Source organism: Limulus polyphemus, unplaced genomic scaffold (genome assembly GCF_000517525.1).
Source record: "Limulus polyphemus unplaced genomic scaffold, Limulus_polyphemus-2.1.2 Scaffold2040, whole genome shotgun sequence".
In the NCBI taxonomy this organism is placed as follows: Eukaryota; Metazoa; Arthropoda; class Merostomata; order Xiphosura; family Limulidae; genus Limulus; species Limulus polyphemus.
This window is the reverse complement of record NW_013667650.1, coordinates 12,064-18,343: the sequence shown is the minus strand read 5'-3', so window position 1 is coordinate 18,343 and position 6,280 is coordinate 12,064. Positions and strand designations below refer to the sequence as shown.

The window sequence follows — 6,280 nt, the reverse complement described above, 5'->3', positions numbered from 1 at the left end:
CAGGTGGGACCGAAACCCGGCGCTGAACACGCTCGCCCTTTCAACCTTGAGAGCGTTGTAATGTGACGGTCAATCCCATTATGCGTCGGAAAAATGGCAGCACAAGTGATAGCGATAGTTGTTGTCAGTCGGTTGCCTTCTCTCTGGCCAACAGTTTATAGGTAGGGGCGGCGACAGATAGCCGTAATAGTTTTGCGATAAACAAACAAATCTTCCTTGAAAGCTTTCCCTTTTACTTAAATGTAACTATTACATATTGGATATTTTATATCATTTTTAATTTAAATAGTTCGTCTTTGCCTAGAGAAAGCTACAACGTGTGAAATTTCGCACCTGTAACCTATAAACACAAACAATGGTTTCGACGTTTTGATCTCTGTAAGTCACTGTCCTAAGTGCATGTGTTTAGCACGTGAAAGGTAGCTTGCGTATTTTGACTCTCTTGGCTATGTGATAAAAGGACTAGTTGTAAGTTTTTTAAGGGACAAATAAAAAACTACCTACACCCTTTGTGGTTTGATATTTTCTTTTCTGATATTTGGTGAAGAACAGACGTACATATCTTACCAGCTTGTAGAACATACTTCTACGTCAGTTATAAACCTTGTTAGTGACCAAAAACTATGGTTGAGATTCTGTACTTTTGTAAAGTTTCACTGTAATACATCTAAATTCTTTCTTTATTACAGGTTAGTCTGGCGAGTTAGTCTGCTTCAAACAATCACATGCCCCCCAGTGGCACAGGGGTATGTCTTCGGACTTACAACGCTAGAATCCGAGTTTCGATACCCGTGGTGGACAGAGCATAGATAGCCCTAGCATTTATTGTCCTTGTTTGTCTTTGTTGGTAACCTATAGTCTTTTGTTCTGTTTTACAATTACTGAGTTTTTATTTTTCAGTTTATATCCATCATACGTTTTCTTGTTCAAAAAGATAAGTTTTGAATATAATTTGATATCTAAGGTACACTAGTACTCTTAGTTCCTTTAACATATAAAATAGACATACTTTTTCTTTGTTTATACACCTTGCGTCATTAGCACCCCTTTACCTGCAGGTCTTTAGTCGATTGCGACATAGTTTGCCAATTATATCTATGGTATAAGCCTCCGATTCAGTTTTAAGTGAAAGGAAAATTCCTATTTGTATACCAGTAGTAAAAATCGTTTACATTAGATATTAGCAATTCGATTATTTAGTAAAGAGTGAAATTAGACTTTGTATTTTATTTTTAAGAACACAGTGAAAGATGGCAACATTTAAAAAAAAGAAAAATTTTTTATTTATTTCTTAACAAAATAATTTTGTAAACCATTCGCTTAGTTTATGGTATTTAAGATTATTTTATCATCGATTTGTATTCGGATATGCGAAGCTTCTTCCTCATTGGATGTTAGCTCTAGATGGCAGCATCGTCGTTTCTATATTAGATAAAGGCACTATTCGAAGAGGTTTTGTGGGAATACTCTGTATCATCTCAGGGCGTTGGTTAGTCCTTAAACATCGAAAAACATTTTAACACGTACCTAATAGCTTCAAAGTATGTTTAGTTATTTTATATAACGAGGAAAATACTTCCATTGTGAGGGTCAAAATTACTTGAATTTTCCCACGTTACTCCTAAAAAATATTTCTATTATACTATTTATAGTGACTGAATACAACTTACAACTGAGCAGACACGGCGTCTTACCGAAGTAAGGGCTACGGCGAATCGTGGAGGATGAACAGCAAAGAGCAGCAGTCCACTCCGGGAGGAGGGGAGACAGGCGTTAAATTTGCCAACGAACAGACACGAGCTAAGCTCTATGAAACGAAGAAAAACAAAAAAATCATCCGACTGATGACAGTCATGGCATACGTGTTTTCTGTTTCTCTCGCTGCTATTGTACTTTCCCTTTATTATGTATTTTTGTGGGATCCTGCCATGCAAAGTGATGAACAGTCAACCATGGAACACCATGTTTCTAACGGCAGTCCTGTAGTTCATCCCTTTCCTGTCCCCGAGGAGCAGATCCCTGCTTACTATACCAGTACTACCCCAACTCCAATCTATGAAGACAAATCTGCGGAAGCATTAGCATCAAAACATAACGATTTTATTGCAGCGTCTGAAGGGTCAGCAAACGAAAACTTAACAGAAATTTATAAAATACCCGAAAGAGACCAAATTGAAAGAGGTTCGGAATGAAAGGTAACTTTCCCAGTTAGTGACTAAACTTATATAATTTGTGATAGATAGATTAATAGTGCTTTCATAATAAATGAAATTATTTGCTTGAATTGGAAATGTTATTAAATCCACTTTATTTATATGTACTTTTTTTTTAACAGTTAACACCAAGGTTCAGCTTTGTAGGCACACAGGCGAATAATATTTTAAAGTGAGAAATACGTCTTTCCAACAGAAAATGTTTACATGATATCTAATACAAATTTTGTTTATTTTTTATTAAACATTTTATTTTATTGTGTGTTTATATATATCATTTGATAATAATAAAGAGTACATAATCTATAACTAAAAGTAAAATAAAAAAAATACTTGAAATAAGCGTACAGTTTTAAGCTCTTTATCTAAGAAAGGATACTCATTTTTGAAAAAGGTTCAAAGAAGAGCCACTGATATGCTTATAGTGACAAAGGGTTTGTCTTATGGAGCCAGTTAAAATTTCTTAGCTTATTTGCTCTAGTGAAAAGACGGGATAGAGATGATCTTATTGAAGTTTACAATAGTAACTGGGGTATCGATAGAATAGAGGCCTCTGGTTTCTTAGTGTTGTATTCTGAAGAGAGTAGGATGAAATCCACGAATTCAAGACAGGCTAGGTTCTAACTGAGTTTTACTTTTCTAGCAGGGTGACTGGTTTATGGAATGATTTCTGTCGGCAGTAGCGAAGGCCGGGACTTCGATCATTTCCTTAAAAATAAAGGTTGAGTTTAAATTTTTTCTTCTCTGAACGGTGGATGTACAAGAAGGGCCTTAAAGTACAAAATGGTCCCCTTGATGTGTGTATGCTATGGTGAAAACAATAACATTTTCAGTTCTATGAAGTGTATATGTTAAGAAGAATTTGAAATTGCTTTTGAAACAAACTAGAATAGGCTGTTTCGAAAACTGAAAAACTTAAAAGTGTGACAACAACATGTACAAATAACAAGAAAGTAATTTTATGTGACTTGAAATTAACTCGTTAGAAAGTTGTGATGTTTTCTCAGTTATTGTACACAATATTGTTGGTGAATAGGACAGAAGTTTCAATACCTCTCAAGAAATAAAAATAATTAACACCAAGAGAAAAAAAGAAGTGTTAGTGAAGAATTGCCGCTAACACTTGTATAAAATAAAAAATGCATTCGTATGGTGGTTTACACATTGAATGATACCGACGAAACCAGAAAAACAAAATATTTATTGGCACCAAAACTACAGAATTACTTTATTAGAAAAACAAAGATAGATTTGAAAACAATCACATAAATTAATGTATATGTTGTTGTTATTTATTAAGCACAAAGCAACATAATGGGCTAGTCGGTGCTCTGCCCACTACGGGTATTGAAACCAGGGTTTCTAGCAGTATAAGTCCACAGACATACCGCTGTGCCACTGGGGAAGATAATGCATATGAAAAATGTATCTAAATATAATTCTTTTTCATAAACTAAAAAATTAATATATCATATTATAAAGTGTCGGTCAATAGGTGTAAAAAATTAGTTAGGATTAACCATAGAATTATTGAAACACAGCTGAGATAGAAATGAAATTAATATAATAGATAAATACCTAAGGCAGTTATTTAATTTAATCTCAAGCTATTAATATTTTCAGTAGTAGAGCCTTTCAGATGAAGATAATTTTGAGAGTTTGTTGTTAATAACAAACCTATACAGTGGGTTACCTATGCTGCACCCATCATGGGAATCGAATCCCGAATTTTAACTTTATCAGCTCTTTGGCTTACCATTGAGCTACCGAAGAGGGCAAATATGGAAGTGATTATTACACATTTTATGTTAATAACATGCGGTTTAATTTGTACATATTTTATTATTTGATGTTTCGAAAATTGAATAGAGGAAAGTAATGGATGCAGTTTAAATTTTCTTAACAAAATGTAGCTTTAAAATTAGAAAGTACTGTTTATTGTATGAGTGGTAAATTATAAAAAGTCCTATAACAAGTCCTATAATTATAGTAACAAATATTAATATAATCTGAATATCTTATTTTTTGCTTTCACCTTTAGTTTTGTGTGAAAAAAATATTTTTTGTGTCATGTTTATTGGAGTTTGATTTTTGCAGAAATTGAATGTGTAAACTATCATAATTTGGCCAATTTATTTTAATGGGGTGTTGTTTTATTAATTGAGCTTAACATATTTTTGTCTTTGGGTATACTCGTTAATTCAGTTACAGATTCTGCTTTTGAAATTTTTTTCAGTTCCCTGCCCTCCCTCAAGTAGTACAGTGGAGAATTACAACGTTAGAAACCGGGTTGGGATACCCGTGGTGGGCAGAGCACAAATAGCCCATTGTGTAGCTTTGTGCTTAACTTAAAACAAGCAGATCCTTGGGAGCACAGTTACGTTTCCATCGTAATTTATATAATTTCAATATTATAGTAAACTCTCATTTTATGTTATCAAATAAGTTTTTATGTTTCTGTTAGTTTTATCAGTTTTTTTTTCTTTGCGAAGTTGTGACAATGACATAATATCTCTAAGCCAACTCTAACGACATGTGTTATAAGCCAACACGAAACTGTAATTACTGATTGACTGGCCTCAACAAAGTAAATCATCATTTAGAAGTGTAAGTTACGTTGCTTATGTATCAGTCGTGATAAAACAAGATAATTTCTTGTTATCAAATCATTTACGCATCACAATCAACACCATCAGTAATTGAGTCGATTCTCTTGTTTTGGCAGAGTTTCTTATCTTACGATATGAAACCAAGGCAACTTGAGCAAAATTCAACCCTTAAGCGTGAGAGATATGCTACATGCATACACATAGAATAAAACATGCTACACATAGAATAAAACTCACAAATTATCGAAAATGGAACCAACACGACATGGTACAATTCATTCAAGAACAAATTTAGAATATCACCAACTACATAATAATCGATAAGTATATACCTTATAAGCATTATAACTTCTATATAGAATTTCTCACTGGTTTTGAGAATGGAGTGGCTCTTTATCAGATTATGTTACTCGTCTGATACGAAAAATCTGTATGGGGGATGATACCGAGTTCGTAACTTTCTTATTACTTACTTTCATAAAGCGAGTAATATTATGAGGCTTCCTTCAGCTAATCTGTTTATTAAGTTGTCTATTACTGAAATCTGTACTTTGATTATTATTGATATTTCAGAGATACTTTTAATTTAATTATTTTTCGACCAGTGACGTGCGCTTAAAGTAATCGCCTTTAATCTTCTACTAACAGTAAGCCTTGATTAAAAAATCTTATAACAGATTTCCTTCATGGTCAGTTTACGTTTGTTTGTCTTCCCAGTTAAAGGTTTTTACATATACACATTTTTTTGCGTTATTTAATATATTGAAAGGCATGATTGCATGAAAAGGGTTGTTGAAACAACGCACATGCACAAAATTAACCGAAACTTCGTCTTATAAGCATGTAAGTATATATCAATAAGTAATGAACTTCTTAGTAAAACAGATCTTTAAGCTCACCACATTGGCTAGTGGAGAAGTATCTCGAGAAACAATTATATTAAATAACCATTGGAGTTACCAATATATATATACATATTAAAATTTGATACTAAAAGTTCTGTTTCAGACACAGGGCACTAAAGTATTTTTTGTGGCAAAGAAAATAATAACAGTATTTTTTTTTTTGAACCAGCGACCAATGATGTACAGAGGATGTTAATGGCAATACATAAATAAAAATATTGGCTTTTAAGGTAAAGAACAAGAAATAAATAACTTTCTGCAGCCGTAAATATTTTTCCTTAAAATTACTTCCATAAATTATTACGTGTGAAATGGATTTCTGTCTTTGTCCGTGTATATATATATATATTAGGGGTGCGTATCTCATCATAGAAGTCGATACGATACGTATCTAGATATTGATGCCGCGATATGATACGTATTTAGATAGAAGTTTATCAACGGTTTGTCACAAAGTTTGACAGGCTTGTCTGTAATTTATTATCTATATTACTAACCTTGTCTTATTTAAGTACTTCACACTGTACAGTGCTTTTTCAAATTCTCAGGTTTG

The 6,280-nt window shown here is 33.0% G+C and overlaps 1 long non-coding RNA gene across 1 annotated transcript in view; it reads left to right on the top strand.

Moving 5' to 3' along the window:
* The first annotated feature begins 1,456 nt into the window (after positions 1–1,456).
* Positions 1,457–6,280, top strand: part of LOC111087347 — a 6,709-nt gene continuing 1,885 nt past the window's right edge. The window contains exon 1 of the long non-coding RNA XR_002612048.1: positions 1,457–2,195. This is a non-coding gene — a long non-coding RNA (uncharacterized LOC111087347). The remainder of the gene's footprint in view (positions 2,196–6,280) is intronic.